Source organism: Hyla sarda, unplaced genomic scaffold (genome assembly GCF_029499605.1).
Source record: "Hyla sarda isolate aHylSar1 unplaced genomic scaffold, aHylSar1.hap1 scaffold_1713, whole genome shotgun sequence".
Lineage (NCBI taxonomy): Eukaryota > Metazoa > Chordata > Amphibia > Anura > Hylidae > Hyla > Hyla sarda.
In genome coordinates this window covers 40,787-58,308 of record NW_026608353.1, presented here as the reverse complement: position 1 = coordinate 58,308, position 17,522 = coordinate 40,787, and the positions used below count along the sequence as shown (strand labels likewise).

General features: G+C 46.1%; 8 non-coding genes across 8 annotated transcripts; all 8 read right to left on the bottom strand.

The window, feature by feature from the left end:
• Nucleotides 1-1,322: 1,322 nt before the first annotated feature.
• LOC130312327 (U2 spliceosomal RNA) lies at nt 1,323-1,513 on the bottom strand. The gene has a single exon (XR_008860459.1). It is a non-coding gene; the product is annotated as a U2 spliceosomal RNA (small nuclear RNA).
• Nucleotides 1,514-3,597: 2,084 nt separating this feature from the next.
• LOC130312326 (U2 spliceosomal RNA) lies at nt 3,598-3,788 on the bottom strand. Its single transcript, XR_008860458.1, has one exon. It is a non-coding gene; the product is annotated as a U2 spliceosomal RNA (small nuclear RNA).
• Nucleotides 3,789-5,877: 2,089 nt separating this feature from the next.
• Nucleotides 5,878-6,068, bottom strand: LOC130312325 (U2 spliceosomal RNA). Its single transcript, XR_008860457.1, has one exon. It is a non-coding gene; the product is annotated as a U2 spliceosomal RNA (small nuclear RNA).
• Nucleotides 6,069-8,165: 2,097 nt separating this feature from the next.
• LOC130312324 (U2 spliceosomal RNA) lies at nt 8,166-8,356 on the bottom strand. The gene has a single exon (XR_008860456.1). It is a non-coding gene; the product is annotated as a U2 spliceosomal RNA (small nuclear RNA).
• A 2,087-nt stretch (nt 8,357-10,443) lies between these two features.
• LOC130312323 (U2 spliceosomal RNA) lies at nt 10,444-10,634 on the bottom strand. The gene has a single exon (XR_008860455.1). It is a non-coding gene; the product is annotated as a U2 spliceosomal RNA (small nuclear RNA).
• Nucleotides 10,635-12,712: 2,078 nt separating this feature from the next.
• On the bottom strand, nt 12,713-12,903 carry LOC130312322 (U2 spliceosomal RNA). Its single transcript, XR_008860453.1, has one exon. It is a non-coding gene; the product is annotated as a U2 spliceosomal RNA (small nuclear RNA).
• A 2,094-nt stretch (nt 12,904-14,997) lies between these two features.
• On the bottom strand, nt 14,998-15,188 carry LOC130312321 (U2 spliceosomal RNA). Its single transcript, XR_008860452.1, has one exon. It is a non-coding gene; the product is annotated as a U2 spliceosomal RNA (small nuclear RNA).
• Nucleotides 15,189-17,283: 2,095 nt separating this feature from the next.
• LOC130312320 (U2 spliceosomal RNA) lies at nt 17,284-17,474 on the bottom strand. The gene has a single exon (XR_008860451.1). It is a non-coding gene; the product is annotated as a U2 spliceosomal RNA (small nuclear RNA).
• Between the last annotated feature and the right edge of the window lie 48 nt (nt 17,475-17,522).

Sequence of the window (17,522 nt, the reverse complement as noted above, 5' to 3'; positions counted from 1 at the left end):
TGTCAGTGGTATTGAGTGACATCACAGCACAGTGCAAGGCTCCTGGGCCTGGACACAGCAGCGGCTGCAATATCTCAACGGAGAATACGTTTATATCTATGTGTGTGTGTGCGCATATATATATATATATATATATATATATATATATATATATATATCTCCGCCGAAATCACTTTTAAATTCCACCTTTTTTTCCCTTCTCTTCCTCTTACTTTTTTTTCACGTTTTTTTACGTTTTTCTCCTTTTCGCCTCTTTTCTGGGCGTATTATTCTTCTTTTTCTTCTTTTTTTTCGTCTAATGCATACCCCATCAGTGCAGCAATGCTTATTCAATACCGCCAGCAGATGGAGACACTGGGGGATAATTTTCTAAGGATTTATACTGATTTTTCCTGTCTGAATTTGTCGCACAGAAAGTTGCAGGCCAAATATGTGTGACATTTCTGCGACTTTAGCTTCTAGAGCATTTTTACAACATTATACATAGGTGCTGAATACATAAAAAGCGACTGTTCAGCGACAGACAAGTCGCATCGGCTGAAAGTAGGCCAGAATGTCAGTCCATGTTGGAGCAGGTTTAGATACAGTCTAAAGCATAGATCTCAAAGTCTGTGCACAGAATTTAGCAAGGGCCTCGCACCTTCTGATGCATCAGGTAGGTGCACAATAGCATAGCCTAACCCTCTGTACTTTGGTCTATATTGATGCGGGACATAGACAGCCAGCTGATGACCAATCCATTAGTGCAATGGATGGCTGGAAGCATTTGTCTTTGCCTTTGCAATACCACAGAAGCAATGCATGGTCAATGTACAGCAATGACACACCTGTGTGAACAGCCAGGAGACCCCCCCCCCCCCCCCCCATGTTATGTTACATAGTTACATAGTTAGTACGGTCGAAAAAAGACATATGTCCATCACGTTCAACCAGGGAATTAAGGGGTAGGGGTGTGGCGCGATATTGGGGAAGGGATGAGATTTTATATTTCTTCATAAGCATTAATCTTATTTTGTCAATTAGGAACATTCAGCACCCACCCGCTATCAAGGCAGCTGCCTATCATGTCATGCCCTACCTGCACAGGTGTGCTGGCTACTCAAATGATCCAATTAAGGAGGCCATTTAGTCAGCAGCAGCAGAAGTCCTGTGCCTGGACGCTCCAACAGGGGCCAGACACAAGCAGAAGCAGCAGAAGCAGCAGCAGCACCACCTTTTGTTTTTTGGCTGCAGCAGCAGCAAGGCCCACAGGGCTGGCTAGCTGGCTAGCCAGCAAGCAGGTAGCAATGAAAGTAGGAATCTTTCTTTTTAACCCTGTAAGGGGGTGGTGCACTGTACCCGAAGATACTGCCATATCGGGTCAATGCATAGGGCGACGGAAGCAAGCTTCGAAATCGGCCCCCGTTCTCAAAAATCCATTTAATATATGGTCCCCAGATAGGGGACGTATCAGATATTAAACTGATAAGAACAGATACTACACTTGATCTTAGCCAAAAGGCCGAGAAGCGATAACCGTGAAAGGGGCGGGCCCAACAAGGTCCCCTTCATGGGCACTATCACTGCTTGCTGTCAGGGAGGCTGCCAGACAATTTTCCATGCACACTCTGGGCTGGGGGGCAGTCAACCACCAGTACACACAGCAGAACCTAAACCCATACCATTATTGCTAAGCAGCAAGACAGGGGCCCATTGCACTCCCACGGGGCCTTTTTAAATGCAATCCATAACCCGGATTTGCCAGGAACCCTTCTTACTCCTCCTACTTGCATGTGACACTGGGCTTAGGATCTGCATAGGAAACACACACACAAGCACACACCTACCTTTGTTGCCTGCAGATGCCTCCTTGGCTGTCCCCAAACGGTATCAAACCAACACCCACGGGAAGCTGTAAGCATAGAGGACATGCCTGCACCCCATTGGACTTACCTGTGTGGGTTAAATCCGGGTTATTTGACAACCTATGGCGGTGATGGTTCTGCTCAGGCAGAGCAGTGCTGATGCTCCTCATAAAGCTGTCGCTGCTGTGAAGGTTCTAGGTGACATCACAAATCCCTTTGGTTACATACACAACAAAGCTGGGTTGTTGTTGTTTACACTCTGCAAGGCCTGTGGAAGTGAGTGACATCATAGCACTGTAGTTCTGAGGGTTCAAGATGGATGCAACAATCTCCTGTTGCTTCTATGAAGGCCGTAATAGACGACATCACCAAACAGCTCCATAGTCACATACACAGCAAAGGAGAGATGTTGTTTACACCTAGTGATGTCAGTGGTATTGAGTGACATCACAGCACAGTGCTAAGGCTCCTGGGCCTGGACACAGCAGCGGCTGCAATATCTCAACGGAGAATACGTTTATATCTATGTGTGTGTGTGCGCATATATATATATATATATATATATATATATATATATTTCTCCGCCGAAATCACTTTTAAACCCATTTCCACCTTTTTTTCCCTTCTCTTCCTCTTACTTTTTTTTCACGTTTTTTTACGTTTTTCTCCTTTTCGCCTCTTTTCTGGGCGTATTATTCTTCTTTTTCTTCTTTTTTTTCGTCTAATGCATACCCCATCAGTGCAGCAATGCTTATTCAATACCGCCAGCAGATGGAGACACTGGGGGATAATTTTCTAAGGATTTATACTGATTTTTCCTGTCTGAATTTGTCGCACAGAAAGTTGCAGGCCAAATATGTGTGACATTTCTGCGACTTTAGCTTCTAGAGCATTTTTACAACATTATACATAGGTGCTGAATACATAAAAAGCGACTGTTCAGCGACAGACAAGTCGCATCGGCTGAAAGTAGGCCAGAATGTCAGTCCATGTTGGAGCAGGTTTAGATACAGTCTAAAGCATAGATCTCAAAGTCTGTGCACAGAATTTAGCAAGGGCCTCGCACCTTCTGATGCATCAGGTAGGTGCACAATAGCATAGCCTAACCCTCTGTACTTTGGTCTATATTGATGCGGGACATAGACAGCCAGCTGATGACCAATCCATTAGTGCAATGGATGGCTGGAAGCATTTGTCTTTGCCTTTGCAATACCACAGAAGCAATGCATGGTCAATGTACAGCAATGACACACCTGTGTGAACAGCCAGGAGACCCCCCCCCCCCCCCCCCATGTTATGTTACATAGTTACATAGTTAGTACGGTCGAAAAAAGACATATGTCCATCACGTTCAACCAGGGAATTAAGGGGTAGGGGTGTGGCGCGATATTGGGGAAGGGATGAGATTTTATATTTCTTCATAAGCATTAATCTTATTTTGTCAATTAGGAACATTCAGCACCCACCCGCTATCAAGGCAGCTGCCTATCATGTCATGCCCTACCTGCACAGGTGTGCTGGCTACTCAAATGATCCAATTAAGGAGGCCATTTAGTCAGCAGCAGCAGAAGTCCTGTGCCTGGACGCTCCAACAGGGGCCAGACACAAGCAGAAGCAGAGCAGCAGAAGCAGCAGCAGCACCACCTTTTGTTTTTTGGCTGCAGCAGCAGCAAGGCCCACAGGGCTGGCTAGCTGGCTAGCCAGCAAGCAGGTAGCAATGAAAGTAGGAATCTTTCTTTTTAACCCTGTAAGGGGGTGGTGCACTGTACCCGAAGATACTGCCATATCGGGTCAATGCATAGGGCGACGGAAGCAAGCTTCGAAATCGGCCCCCGTTCTCAAAAATCCATTTAATATATGGTCCCCAGATAGGGGACGTATCAGATATTAAACTGATAAGAACAGATACTACACTTGATCTTAGCCAAAAGGCCGAGAAGCGATAACCGTGAAAGGGGCGGGCCCAACAAGGTCCCCTTCATGGACACTATCACTGCTTGCTGTCAGGGAGGCTGCCAGACAATTTTCCATGCACACTCTGGGCTGGGGGGCAGTCAACCACCAGTACACACAGCAGAACCTAAACCCATACCATTATTGCTAAGCAGCAAGACAGGGGCCCATTGCACTCCCACGGGGCCTTTTTAAATGCAATCCATAACCCGGATTTGCCAGGAACCCTTCTTACTCCTCCTACTTGCATGTGACACTGGGCTTAGGATCTGCATAGGAAACACACACACAAGCACACACCTACCTTTGTTGCCTGCAGATGCCTCCTTGGCTGTCCCCAAACGGTATCAAACCAACACCCACGGGAAGCTGTAAGCATAGAGGACATGCCTGCACCCCATTGGACTTACCTGTGTGGGTTAAATCCGGGTTATTTGACAACCTATGGCGGTGATGGTTCTGCTCAGGCAGAGCAGTGCTGATGCTCCTCATAAAGCTGTCGCTGCTGTGAAGGTTCTAGGTGACATCACAAATCCCTTTGGTTACATACACAACAAAGCTGGGTTGTTGTTGTTTACACTCTGCAAGGCCTGTGGAAGTGAGTGACATCATAGCACTGTAGTTCTGAGGGTTCAAGATGGATGCAACAATCTCCTGTTGCTTCTATGAAGGCCGTAATAGACGACATCACCAAACAGCTCCATAGTCACATACACAGCAAAGGAGAGATGTTGTTTACACCTAGTGATGTCAGTGGTATTGAGTGACATCACAGCACAGTGCTAAGGCTCCTGGGCCTGGACACAGCAGCGGCTGCAATATCTCAACGGAGAATACGTTTATATCTATGTGTGTGTGTGCGCATATATATATATATATATATATATATATATATATATATATATATTTCTCCGCCGAAATCACTTTTAAACCCATTTCCACCTTTTTTTCCCTTCTCTTCCTCTTACTTTTTTTTCACGTTTTTTTACGTTTTTCTCCTTTTCGCCTCTTTTCTGGGCGTATTCTTCTTCTTTTTCTTCTTTTTTTTCGTCTAATGCATACCCCATCAGTGCAGCAATGCTTATTCAATACCGCCAGCAGATGGAGACACTGGGGGATAATTTTCTAAGGATTTATACTGATTTTTCCTGTCTGAATTTGTCGCACAGAAAGTTGCAGGCCAAATATGTGTGACATTTCTGCGACTTTAGCTTCTAGAGCATTTTTACAACATTATACATAGGTGCTGAATACATAAAAAGCGACTGTTCAGCGACAGACAAGTCGCATCGGCTGAAAGTAGGCCAGAATGTCAGTCCATGTTGGAGCAGGTTTAGATACAGTCTAAAGCATAGATCTCAAAGTCTGTGCACAGAATTTAGCAAGGGCCTCGCACCTTCTGATGCATCAGGTAGGTGCACAATAGCATAGCCTAACCCTCTGTACTTTGGTCTATATTGATGCGGGACATAGACAGCCAGCTGATGACCAATCCATTAGTGCAATGGATGGCTGGAAGCATTTGTCTTTGCCTTTGCAATACCACAGAAGCAATGCATGGTCAATGTACAGCAATGACACACCTGTGTGAACAGCCAGGAGACCCCCCCCCCCCCCCCCCCCATGTTATGTTACATAGTTACATAGTTAGTACGGTCGAAAAAAGACATATGTCCATCACGTTCAACCAGGGAACTAAGGGGTAGGGGTGTGGCGCGATATTGGGGAAGGGATGAGATTTTATATTTCTTCATAAGCATTAATCTTATTTTGTCAATTATTAACATTCAGCACCCACCCGCTATCAAGGCAGCTGCCTATCATGTCATGCCCTACCTGCACAGGTGTGCTGGCTACTCAAATGATCCAATTAAGGAGGCCATTTAGTCAGCAGCAGCAGAAGTCCTGTGCCTGGACGCTCCAACAGGGGCCAGACACAAGCAGAAGCAGCAGAAGCAGCAGCAGCACCACCTTTTGTTTTTTGGCTGCAGCAGCAGCAAGGCCCACAGGGCTGGCTAGCTGGCTAGCCAGCAAGCAGGTAGCAATGAAAGTAGGAATCTTTCTTTTTAACCCTGTAAGGGGGTGGTGCACTGTACCCGAAGATACTGCCATATCGGGTCAATGCATAGGGCGACGGAAGCAAGCTTCGAAATCGGCCCCCGTTCTCAAAAATCCATTTAATATATGGTCCCCAGATAGGGGACGTATCAGATATTAAACTGATAAGAACAGATACTACACTTGATCTTAGCCAAAAGGCCGAGAAGCGATAACCGTGAAAGGGGCGGGCCCAACAAGGTCCCCTTCATGGGCACTATCACTGCTTGCTGTCAGGGAGGCTGCCAGACAATTTTCCATGCACACTCTGGGCTGGGGGGCAGTCAACCACCAGTACACACAGCAGAACCTAAACCCATACCATTATTGCTAAGCAGCAAGACAGGGGCCCATTGCACTCCCACGGGGCCTTTTTAAATGCAATCCATAACCCGGATTTGCCAGGAACCCTTCTTACTCCTCCTACTTGCATGTGACACTGGGCTTAGGATCTGCATAGGAAACACACACACAAGCACACACCTACCTTTGTTGCCTGCAGATGCCTCCTTGGCTGTCCCCAAACGGTATCAAACCAACACCCACGGGAAGCTGTAAGCATAGAGGACATGCCTGCACCCCATTGGACTTACCTGTGTGGGTTAAATCCGGGTTATTTGACAACCTATGGCGGTGATGGTTCTGCTCAGGCAGAGCAGTGCTGATGCTCCTCATAAAGCTGTCGCTGCTGTGAAGGTTCTAGGTGACATCACAAATCCCTTTGGTTACATACACAACAAAGCTGGGTTGTTGTTGTTTACACTCTGCAAGGCCTGTGGAAGTGAGTGACATCATAGCACTGTAGTTCTGAGGGTTCAAGATGGATGCAACAATCTCCTGTTGCTTCTATGAAGGCCGTAATAGACGACATCACCAAACAGCTCCATAGTCACATACACAGCAAAGGAGAGATGTTGTTTACACCTAGTGATGTCAGTGGTATTGAGTGACATCACAGCACAGTGCTAAGGCTCCTGGGCCTGGACACAGCAGCGGCTGCAATATCTCAACGGAGAATACGTTTATATCTATGTGTGTGTGTGCGCATATATATATATATATATATATATATATATATATATATATATATATATATATATATTTCTCCGCCGAAATCACTTTTAAACCCATTTCCACCTTTTTTTCCCTTCTCTTCCTCTTACTTTTTTTTCACGTTTTTTTACGTTTTTCTCCTTTTCGCCTCTTTTCTGGGCGTATTATTCTTCTTTTTCTTCTTTTTTTTCGTCTAATGCATACCCCATCAGTGCAGCAATGCTTATTCAATACCGCCAGCAGATGGAGACACTGGGGGATAATTTTCTAAGGATTTATACTGATTTTTCCTGTCTGAATTTGTCGCACAGAAAGTTGCAGGCCAAATATGTGTGACATTTCTGCGACTTTAGCTTCTAGAGCATTTTTACAACATTATACATAGGTGCTGAATACATAAAAAGCGACTGTTCAGCGACAGACAAGTCGCATCGGCTGAAAGTAGGCCAGAATGTCAGTCCATGTTGGAGCAGGTTTAGATACAGTCTAAAGCATAGATCTCAAAGTCTGTGCACAGAATTTAGCAAGGGCCTCGCACCTTCTGATGCATCAGGTAGGTGCACAATAGCATAGCCTAACCCTCTGTACTTTGGTCTATATTGATGCGGGACATAGACAGCCAGCTGATGACCAATCCATTAGTGCAATGGATGGCTGGAAGCATTTGTCTTTGCCTTTGCAATACCACAGAAGCAATGCATGGTCAATGTACAGCAATGACACACCTGTGTGAACAGCCAGGAGACCCCCCCCCCCCCCCCATGTTATGTTACATAGTTACATAGTTAGTACGGTCGAAAAAAGACATATGTCCATCACGTTCAACCAGGGAATTAAGGGGTAGGGGTGTGGCGCGATATTGGGGAAGGGATGAGATTTTATATTTCTTCATAAGCATTAATCTTATTTTGTCAATTAGGAACATTCAGCACCCACCCGCTATCAAGGCAGCTGCCTATCATGTCATGCCCTACCTGCACAGGTGTGCTGGCTACTCAAATGATCCAATTAAGGAGGCCATTTAGTCAGCAGCAGCAGAAGTCCTGTGCCTGGACGCTCCAACAGGGGCCAGACACAAGCAGAAGCAGCAGAAGCAGCAGCAGCACCACCTTTTGTTTTTTGGCTGCAGCAGCAGCAAGGCCCACAGGGCTGGCTAGCTGGCTAGCCAGCAAGCAGGTAGCAATGAAAGTAGGAATCTTTCTTTTTAACCCTGTAAGGGGGTGGTGCACTGTACCCGAAGATACTGCCATATCGGGTCAATGCATAGGGCGACGGAAGCAAGCTTCGAAATCGGCCCCCGTTCTCAAAAATCCATTTAATATATGGTCCCCAGATAGGGGACGTATCAGATATTAAACTGATAAGAACAGATACTACACTTGATCTTAGCCAAAAGGCCGAGAAGCGATAACCGTGAAAGGGGCGGGCCCAACAAGGTCCCCTTCATGGGCACTATCACTGCTTGCTGTCAGGGAGGCTGCCAGACAATTTTCCATGCACACTCTGGGCTGGGGGGCAGTCAACCACCAGTACACACAGCAGAACCTAAACCCATACCATTATTGCTAAGCAGCAAGACAGGGGCCCATTGCACTCCCACGGGGCCTTTTTAAATGCAATCCATAACCCGGATTTGCCAGGAACCCTTCTTACTCCTCCTACTTGCATGTGACACTGGGCTTAGGATCTGCATAGGAAACACACACACAAGCACACACCTACCTTTGTTGCCTGCAGATGCCTCCTTGGCTGTCCCCAAACGGTATCAAACCAACACCCACGGGAAGCTGTAAGCATAGAGGACATGCCTGCACCCCATTGGACTTACCTGTGTGGGTTAAATCCGGGTTATTTGACAACCTATGGCGGTGATGGTTCTGCTCAGGCAGAGCAGTGCTGATGCTCCTCATAAAGCTGTCGCTGCTGTGAAGGTTCTAGGTGACATCACAAATCCCTTTGGTTACATACACAACAAAGCTGGGTTGTTGTTGTTTACACTCTGCAAGGCCTGTGGAAGTGAGTGACATCATAGCACTGTAGTTCTGAGGGTTCAAGATGGATGCAACAATCTCCTGTTGCTTCTATGAAGGCCGTAATAGACGACATCACCAAACAGCTCCATAGTCACATACACAGCAAAGGAGAGATGTTGTTTACACCTAGTGATGTCAGTGGTATTGAGTGACATCACAGCACAGTGCTAAGGCTCCTGGGCCTGGACACAGCAGCGGCTGCAATATCTCAACGGAGAATACGTTTATATCTATGTGTGTGTGTGCGCATATATATATATATATATATATATATATATATATATATATATATTTCTCCGCCGAAATCACTTTTAAACCCATTTCCACCTTTTTTTCCCTTCTCTTCCTCTTACTTTTTTTTCACGTTTTTTTACGTTTTTCTCCTTTTCGCCTCTTTTCTGGGCGTATTATTCTTCTTTTTCTTCTTTTTTTTCGTCTAATGCATACCCCATCAGTGCAGCAATGCTTATTCAATACCGCCAGCAGATGGAGACACTGGGGGATAATTTTCTAAGGATTTATACTGATTTTTCCTGTCTGAATTTGTCGCACAGAAAGTTGCAGGCCAAATATGTGTGACATTTCTGCGACTTTAGCTTCTAGAGCATTTTTACAACATTATACATAGGTGCTGAATACATAAAAAGCGACTGTTCAGCGACAGACAAGTCGCATCGGCTGAAAGTAGGCCAGAATGTCAGTCCATGTTGGAGCAGGTTTAGATACAGTCTAAAGCATAGATCTCAAAGTCTGTGCACAGAATTTAGCAAGGGCCTCGCACCTTCTGATGCATCAGGTAGGTGCACAATAGCATAGCCTAACCCTCTGTACTTTGGTCTATATTGATGCGGGACATAGACAGCCAGCTGATGACCAATCCATTAGTGCAATGGATGGCTGGAAGCATTTGTCTTTGCCTTTGCAATACCACAGAAGCAATGCATGGTCAATGTACAGCAATGACACACCTGTGTGAACAGCCAGGAGACCCCCCCCCCCCCCCCCCATGTTATGTTACATAGTTACATAGTTAGTACGGTCGAAAAAAGACATATGTCCATCACGTTCAACCAGGGAATTAAGGGGTAGGGGTGTGGCGCGATATTGGGGAAGGGATGAGATTTTATATTTCTTCATAAGCATTAATCTTATTTTGTCAATTAGGAACATTCAGCACCCACCCGCTATCAAGGCAGCTGCCTATCATGTCATGCCCTACCTGCACAGGTGTGCTGGCTACTCAAATGATCCAATTAAGGAGGCCATTTAGTCAGCAGCAGCAGAAGTCCTGTGCCTGGACGCTCCAACAGGGGCCAGACACAAGCAGAAGCAGCAGAAGCAGCAGCAGCACCACCTTTTGTTTTTTGGCTGCAGCAGCAGCAAGGCCCACAGGGCTGGCTAGCTGGCTAGCCAGCAAGCAGGTAGCAATGAAAGTAGGAATCTTTCTTTTTAACCCTGTAAGGGGGTGGTGCACTGTACCCGAAGATACTGCCATATCGGGTCAATGCATAGGGCGACGGAAGCAAGCTTCGAAATCGGCCCCCGTTCTCAAAAATCCATTTAATATATGGTCCCCAGATAGGGGACGTATCAGATATTAAACTGATAAGAACAGATACTACACTTGATCTTAGCCAAAAGGCCGAGAAGCGATAACCGTGAAAGGGGCGGGCCCAACAAGGTCCCCTTCATGGGCACTATCACTGCTTGCTGTCAGGGAGGCTGCCAGACAATTTTCCATGCACACTCTGGGCTGGGGGGCAGTCAACCACCAGTACACACAGCAGAACCTAAACCCATACCATTATTGCTAAGCAGCAAGACAGGGGCCCATTGCACTCCCACGGGGCCTTTTTAAATGCAATCCATAACCCGGATTTGCCAGGAACCCTTCTTACTCCTCCTACTTGCATGTGACACTGGGCTTAGGATCTGCATAGGAAACACACACACAAGCACACACCTACCTTTGTTGCCTGCAGATGCCTCCTTGGCTGTCCCCAAACGGTATCAAACCAACACCCACGGGAAGCTGTAAGCATAGAGGACATGCCTGCACCCCATTGGACTTACCTGTGTGGGTTAAATCCGGGTTATTTGACAACCTATGGCGGTGATGGTTCTGCTCAGGCAGAGCAGTGCTGATGCTCCTCATAAAGCTGTCGCTGCTGTGAAGGTTCTAGGTGACATCACAAATCCCTTTGGTTACATACACAACAAAGCTGGGTTGTTGTTGTTTACACTCTGCAAGGCCTGTGGAAGTGAGTGACATCATAGCACTGTAGTTCTGAGGGTTCAAGATGGATGCAACAATCTCCTGTTGCTTCTATGAAGGCCGTAATAGACGACATCACCAAACAGCTCCATAGTCACATACACAGCAAAGGAGAGATGTTGTTTACACCTAGTGATGTCAGTGGTATTGAGTGACATCACAGCACAGTGCTAAGGCTCCTGGGCCTGGACACAGCAGCGGCTGCAATATCTCAACGGAGAATACGTTTATATCTATGTGTGTGTGTGCGCATATATATATATATATATATATATATATATATATTTCTCCGCCGAAATCACTTTTAAACCCATTTCCACCTTTTTTTCCCTTCTCTTCCTCTTACTTTTTTTTCACGTTTTTTTACGTTTTTCTCCTTTTCGCCTCTTTTCTGGGCGTATTATTCTTCTTTTTCTTCTTTTTTTTCGTCTAATGCATACCCCATCAGTGCAGCAATGCTTATTCAATACCGCCAGCAGATGGAGACACTGGGGGATAATTTTCTAAGGATTTATACTGATTTTTCCTGTCTGAATTTGTCGCACAGAAAGTTGCAGGCCAAATATGTGTGACATTTCTGCGACTTTAGCTTCTAGAGCATTTTTACAACATTATACATAGGTGCTGAATACATAAAAAGCGACTGTTCAGCGACAGACAAGTCGCATCGGCTGAAAGTAGGCCAGAATGTCAGTCCATGTTGGAGCAGGTTTAGATACAGTCTAAAGCATAGATCTCAAAGTCTGTGCACAGAATTTAGCAAGGGCCTCGCACCTTCTGATGCATCAGGTAGGTGCACAATAGCATAGCCTAACCCTCTGTACTTTGGTCTATATTGATGCGGGACATAGACAGCCAGCTGATGACCAATCCATTAGTGCAATGGATGGCTGGAAGCATTTGTCTTTGCCTTTGCAATACCACAGAAGCAATGCATGGTCAATGTACAGCAATGACACACCTGTGTGAACAGCCAGGAGACCCCCCCCCCCCCCCCCCCATGTTATGTTACATAGTTACATAGTTAGTACGGTCGAAAAAAGACATATGTCCATCACGTTCAACCAGGGAATTAAGGGGTAGGGGTGTGGCGCGATATTGGGGAAGGGATGAGATTTTATATTTCTTCATAAGCATTAATCTTATTTTGTCAATTAGGAACATTCAGCACCCACCCGCTATCAAGGCAGCTGCCTATCATGTCATGCCCTACCTGCACAGGTGTGCTGGCTACTCAAATGATCCAATTAAGGAGGCCATTTAGTCAGCAGCAGCAGAAGTCCTGTGCCTGGACGCTCCAACAGGGGCCAGACACAAGCAGAAGCAGCAGAAGCAGCAGCAGCACCACCTTTTGTTTTTTGGCTGCAGCAGCAGCAAGGCCCACAGGGCTGGCTAGCTGGCTAGCCAGCAAGCAGGTAGCAATGAAAGTAGGAATCTTTCTTTTTAACCCTGTAAGGGGGTGGTGCACTGTACCCGAAGATACTGCCATATCGGGTCAATGCATAGGGCGACGGAAGCAAGCTTCGAAATCGGCCCCCGTTCTCAAAAATCCATTTAATATATGGTCCCCAGATAGGGGACGTATCAGATATTAAACTGATAAGAACAGATACTACACTTGATCTTAGCCAAAAGGCCGAGAAGCGATAACCGTGAAAGGGGCGGGCCCAACAAGGTCCCCTTCATGGACACTATCACTGCTTGCTGTCAGGGAGGCTGCCAGACAATTTTCCATGCACACTCTGGGCTGGGGGGCAGTCAACCACCAGTACACACAGCAGAACCTAAACCCATACCATTATTGCTAAGCAGCAAGACAGGGGCCCATTGCACTCCCACGGGGCCTTTTTAAATGCAATCCATAACCCGGATTTGCCAGGAACCCTTCTTACTCCTCCTACTTGCATGTGACACTGGGCTTAGGATCTGCATAGGAAACACACACACAAGCACACACCTACCTTTGTTGCCTGCAGATGCCTCCTTGGCTGTCCCCAAACGGTATCAAACCAACACCCACGGGAAGCTGTAAGCATAGAGGACATGCCTGCACCCCATTGGACTTACCTGTGTGGGTTAAATCCGGGTTATTTGACAACCTATGGCGGTGATGGTTCTGCTCAGGCAGAGCAGTGCTGATGCTCCTCATAAAGCTGTCGCTGCTGTGAAGGTTCTAGGTGACATCACAAATCCCTTTGGTTACATACACAACAAAGCTGGGTTGTTGTTGTTTACACTCTGCAAGGCCTGTGGAAGTGAGTGACATCATAGCACTGTAGTTCTGAGGGTTCAAGATGGATGCAACAATCTCCTGTTGCTTCTATGAAGGCCGTAATAGACGACATCACCAAACAGCTCCATAGTCACATACACAGCAAAGGAGAGATGTTGTTTACACCTAGTGATGTCAGTGGTATTGAGTGACATCACAGCACAGTGCTAAGGCTCCTGGGCCTGGACACAGCAGCGGCTGCAATATCTCAACGGAGAATACGTTTATATCTATGTGTGTGTGTGCGCATATATATATATATATATATATATATATATATATATATATATATATATTTCTCCGCCGAAATCACTTTTAAACCCATTTCCACCTTTTTTTCCCTTCTCTTCCTCTTACTTTTTTTTCACGTTTTTTTACGTTTTTCTCCTTTTCGCCTCTTTTCTGGGCGTATTCTTCTTCTTTTTCTTCTTTTTTTTCGTCTAATGCATACCCCATCAGTGCAGCAATGCTTATTCAATACCGCCAGCAGATGGAGACACTGGGGGATAATTTTCTAAGGATTTATACTGATTTTTCCTGTCTGAATTTGTCGCACAGAAAGTTGCAGGCCAAATATGTGTGACATTTCTGCGACTTTAGCTTCTAGAGCATTTTTACAACATTATACATAGGTGCTGAATACATAAAAAGCGACTGTTCAGCGACAGACAAGTCGCATCGGCTGAAAGTAGGCCAGAATGTCAGTCCATGTTGGAGCAGGTTTAGATACAGTCTAAAGCATAGATCTCAAAGTCTGTGCACAGAATTTAGCAAGGGCCTCGCACCTTCTGATGCATCAGGTAGGTGCACAATAGCATAGCCTAACCCTCTGTACTTTGGTCTATATTGATGCGGGACATAGACAGCCAGCTGATGACCAATCCATTAGTGCAATGGATGGCTGGAAGCATTTGTCTTTGCCTTTGCAATACCACAGAAGCAATGCATGGTCAATGTACAGCAATGACACACCTGTGTGAACAGCCAGGAGACCCCCCCCCCCCCCCCCCCCCATGTTATGTTACATAGTTACATAGTTAGTACGGTCGAAAAAAGACATATGTCCATCACGTTCAACCAGGGAACTAAGGGGTAGGGGTGTGGCGCGATATTGGGGAAGGGATGAGATTTTATATTTCTTCATAAGCATTAATCTTATTTTGTCAATTATTAACATTCAGCACCCACCCGCTATCAAGGCAGCTGCCTATCATGTCATGCCCTACCTGCACAGGTGTGCTGGCTACTCAAATGATCCAATTAAGGAGGCCATTTAGTCAGCAGCAGCAGAAGTCCTGTGCCTGGACGCTCCAACAGGGGCCAGACACAAGCAGAAGCAGCAGAAGCAGCAGCAGCACCACCTTTTGTTTTTTGGCTGCAGCAGCAGCAAGGCCCACAGGGCTGGCTAGCTGGCTAGCCAGCAAGCAGGTAGCAATGAAAGTAGGAATCTTTCTTTTTAACCCTGTAAGGGGGTGGTGCACTGTACCCGAAGATACTGCCATATCGGGTCAATGCATAGGGCGACGGAAGCAAGCTTCGAAATCGGCCCCCGTTCTCAAAAATCCATTTAATATATGGTCCCCAGATAGGGGACGTATCAGATATTAAACTGATAAGAACAGATACTACACTTGATCTTAGCCAAAAGGCCGAGAAGCGATAACCGTGAAAGGGGCGGGCCCAACAAGGTCCCCTTCATGGGCACTATCACTGCTTGCTGTCAGGGAGGCTGCCAGACAATTTTCCATGCACACTCTGGGCTGGGGGGCAGTCAACCACCAGTACACACAGCAGAACCTAAACCCATACCATTATTGCTAAGCAGCAAGACAGGGGCCCATTGCACTCCCACGGGGCCTTTTTAAATGCAATCCATAACCCGGATTTGCCAGGAACCCTTCTTACTCCTCCTACTTGCATGTGACACTGGGCTTAGGATCTGCATAGGAAACACACACACAAGCACACACCTACCTTTGTTGCCTGCAGATGCCTCCTTGGCTGTCCCCAAACGGTATCAAACCAACACCCACGGGAAGCTGTAAGCATAGAGGACATGCCTGCACCCCATTGGACTTACCTGTGTGGGTTAAATCCGGGTTATTTGACAACCTATGGCGGTGATGGTTCTGCTCAGGCAGAGCAGTGCTGATGCTCCTCATAAAGCTGTCGCTGCTGTGAAGGTTCTAGGTGACATCACAAATCCCTTTGGTTACATACACAACAAAGCTGGGTTGTTGTTGTTTACACTCTGCAAGGCCTGTGGAAGTGAGTGACATCATAGCACTGTAGTTCTGAGGGTTCAAGATGGATGCAACAATCTCCTGTTGCTTCTATGAAGGCCGTAATAGACGACATCACCAAACAGCTCCATAGTCACATACACAGCAAAGGAGAGATGTTGTTTACACCTAGTGATGTCAGTGGTATTGAGTGACATCACAGCACAGTGCTAAGGCTCCTGGGCCTGGACACAGCAGCGGCTGCAATATCTCAACGGAGAATACGTTTATATCTATGTGTGTGTGTGCGCATATATATATATATATATATATATATATATATATATATATATATATATATATATTTCTCCGCCGAAATCACTTTTAAACCCATTTCCACCTTTTTTTCCCTTCTCTTCCTCTTACTTTTTTTTCACGTTTTTTTACGTTTTTCTCCTTTTCGCCTCTTTTCTGGGCGTATTATTCTTCTTTTTCTTCTTTTTTTTCGTCTAATGCATACCCCATCAGTGCAGCAATGCTTATTCAATACCGCCAGCAGATGGAGACACTGGGGGATAATTTTCTAAGGATTTATACTGATTTTTCCTGTCTGAATTTGTCGCACAGAAAGTTGCAGGCCAAATATGTGTGACATTTCTGCGACTTTAGCTTCTAGAGCATTTTTACAACATTATACATAGGTGCTGAATACATAAAAAGCGACTGTTCAGCGACAGACAAGTCGCATCGGCTGAAAGTAGGCCAGAATGTCAGTCCATGTTGGAGCAGGTTTAGATACAGTCTAAAGCATAGATCTCAAAGTCTGTGCACAGAATTTAGCAAGGGCCTCGCACCTTCTGATGCATCAGGTAGGTGCACAATAGCATAGCCTAACCCTCTGTACTTTGGTCTATATTGATGCGGGACATAGACAGCCAGCTGATGACCAATCCATTAGTGCAATGGATGGCTGGAAGCATTTGTCTTTGCCTTTGCAATACCACAGAAGCAATGCATGGTCAATGTACAGCAATGACACACCTGTGTGAACAGCCAGGAGACCCCCCCCCCCCCCCCATGTTATGTTACATAGTTACATAGTTAGTACGGTCGAAAAAAGACATATGTCCATCACGTTCAACCAGGGAATTAAGGGGTAGGGGTGTGGCGCGATATTGGGGAAGGGATGAGATTTTATATTTCTTCATAAGCATTAATCTTATTTTGTCAATTAGGAACATTCAGCACCCACCCGCTATCAAGGCAGCTGCCTATCATGTCATGCCCTACCTGCACAGGTGTGCTGGCTACTCAAATGATCCAATTAAGGAGGCCATTTAGTCAGCAGCAGCAGAAGTCCTGTGCCTGGACGCTCCAACAGGGGCCAGACACAAGCAGAAGCAGCAGAAGCAGCAGCAGCACCACCTTTTGTTTTTTGGCTGCAGCAGCAGCAAGGCCCACAGGGCTGGCTAGCTGGCTAGCCAGCAAGCAGGTAGCAATGAAAGTAGGAATCTTTCTTTTTAACCCTGTAAGGGGGTGGTGCACTGTACCCGAAGATACTGCCATATCGGGTCAATGCATAGGGCGACGGAAGCAAGCTTCGAAATCGGCCCCCGTTCTCAAAAATCCATTTAATATATGGTCCCCAGATAGGGGACGTATCAGATATTAAACTGATAAGAACAGATACTACACTTGATCTTAGCCAAAAGGCCGAGAAGCGATAACCGTGAAAGGGGCGGGCCCAACAAGGTCCCCTTCATGGGCACTATC